The sequence below is a fragment of the Dendrobium catenatum genome, unplaced genomic scaffold (assembly GCF_001605985.2).
Source record: "Dendrobium catenatum unplaced genomic scaffold, ASM160598v2 fragScaff_scaffold_1617, whole genome shotgun sequence".
Taxonomy (NCBI): domain Eukaryota; kingdom Viridiplantae; phylum Streptophyta; class Magnoliopsida; order Asparagales; family Orchidaceae; genus Dendrobium; species Dendrobium catenatum.
The window spans coordinates 789613-792156 of NW_021320079.1; positions in this window are offsets into that span (position 1 = coordinate 789613).

Below are 2544 nucleotides of genomic sequence, written 5' to 3' on the forward strand. Positions count from 1 at the left end.
TTTTTGGTTAAATTATGATCTTCTTGTGTGATCGGTGGTTGTTCAAAAATGCTTTGTGTGAGTTGTTGCCTTATAATGGTGGATCGCTATTATCTGAAGGCTCTCTTACGAGTTGGGTGTTAATCCTCTGTTTTCAATTGCAAACTAATTTTCTTCAATTGTGGAAGGGAATTCTTGAAAAGATTTGCTAGATGTCTTCTCTGGAACATTTTATTCTCATCTTGAAAGTTTTTGTTGAGATCTAGAATGAGATCTTCAAAATCATGAAGAAAATTATTCTCCTCCTACAGGGGCAAGATTGGAGGCTTGTTTTTGTTCTGATTATGGATCTCTATTTTTGTATTATTTCGATTGAAGAAGGGAATAATGCGGAAATTTTTTTTGGGAAGTTCAGTATAATTGTTTCGGTTGATGAATTTAATCCTGATTCTTTTGCTATTAGAGTTGAGGTTCAGTTTATTGCAGTTTCTTCTCAGAATATTGCCTTTATTGCAGTTTTTTTGCTGCATTTGTTTGGTATTTACATGGAAGAAAATATGAGTCCTTCGGGTAGCATGAAGGATATGGAGTTTTTTAGTATTGGAACTTTTGAAGCTGTGATGTTCCTGTTCTTTTTGGGGAACTTTGATTGTGGAGAGGCCAATTCTTGGTCTCTAGTTGTGGGAGTTGGTGATATTGCTTCATCGACTTTGTTTTGTTTATCCATGGTGGTTGTGGATGGTTGCGTTGAGGTTTTAGAAGATACTACTCTTGATTGGAGTTTGTTGGCCTCAAAGGATGTTAAGGATGGTCCTTTTGATGTTTTGGCAGCTGCGTTCTTGGTGGCTGTTGTTGGTTATGTTGGAGCAACAACGAATTCTATTCTTGATTGGAGCTTGTTAGACCCTAAGATTAATGAGGGTCGGTTTTATGTTTGGACAGCTGGTTTAGTAGTTGTTTTTATTTTTCTTGAACCTAGTTGTCATTTGCTTGTTTTTCTTTTAGGCTTATTATACCTTTTTAAAACCATTATGATGATATATGGGATTTTTACTAGGTTTAATTTTTCATTTTTTGGGAAAGCTGGGATACTAACCAACCTTTTAGGTTGTTTAAATATTTAGTATCCCCATCACCCCAATGGATCGAAAATAGAATTTAGTGGATCGCTTATCCATTATGATAGATTTAATGGGTTTGCTTTTGCTTTCTAGTTTGTAATAGTTTTATCTTCTTTTAATGCTATTTGCATTTCTTTAAAAAAAAAATATTATGAATTCTATTATGTGTTGTCTTGGTGTCAACAGTGACTCTAATGGTAATTGTATTTTGGGTTTTGCTAGTCCTTTATTTAATTGTGATGTCAATTTTGCTACCACCTATGATATTCTTCATGGTTTAAGACTTTGTTTCTCTCTTGATTATATTAATATTATTGTTGAGGTTGATTCTAATTACTGCTATTAGTCGTTTACCTTGAGGGATGACACTGTTTATTCTTCTGATGTGTTTTATATGAGAAGGAACATTATGAATTTGTTGAGCCTTTTAAATGGCTCTTTTTATGTTGTTCTTTTGGAGGGCAATGCTTGTGATCATTCGATTGCCAAGTGGGGTTGTGGTTTGGATTCTATGGCTAATTTCTTAGTTTCTAATCTTCTTCTTCCTGTGAGAGGCCGTTTAATATTGGATAAGATTGAATTTCCTTATGTTAATTCTTAATGTTACTGTGGGTGTTGGTTTTTGGTTGGTTGTTTGGGTATGCTTTTTTTAGCTTAAATGTTTCAGTTACCTAGATTGTTGGATTGACTTTCACTGGTGGCTGAGTTTAGTGCCTTTTTTTCCTGGGAGCATTTTGTGGTTGTTTTGTCCAAGCTGGAGTGTTTTGAGTTTGGGTGCGGTTCCTTTTGCTTCCATGTTGTGGGGTTTTTCATGTTTTCTTGTGTGCTTTATATTCCATCCCGTCAGCTCTTTTGGGTCTGGTTGGATGATATTCTCAATGGCTGTTTGGGTTTTATTGGGATATTTTGAGCTGGGTGGTTAGTTTTCTATGTCACTTTCAATGATCTCAATTATAGTAAGGCCTATCTGGTGTCCTCTAGTTGGTTGGGGTTTATGGTTTTAGATGCTTATTTCTCATCTGTAGGTAGTGGATTAGTGATATTATTCTTATGTCTTATTACATGTATCTAAGTTCATGGATTATGGGGTGGTACCCCCTTTGTCCGGGTTGCTTACGACTTGGTAGTTATTGGCATTTTTATTGGTGTTTTCATCATAATCCCTATTATTACTTTTGTTATTCTTGTTTTTTTGTGTATTACCCCTTTTTGCATAATGTGCTTAGTGCAGATGATCTTGGTGATGATTTGTTGATGGGGATGCCGGAGCTGACTGCTATTTTTTGTAGCTCTCTATTTTTTTGGGTGCTTTCACTTATGCACCGTAGAATGTACATAGGATTTTTTATATTTTTGCTTAGTAGGGAACTCAAGCTCTTAGGTTTTTTGTTTTTATTTTTGTAGCTCTTCTAAGCAGTAGTGAGCTTGAGTTCCCTTTAAGGAA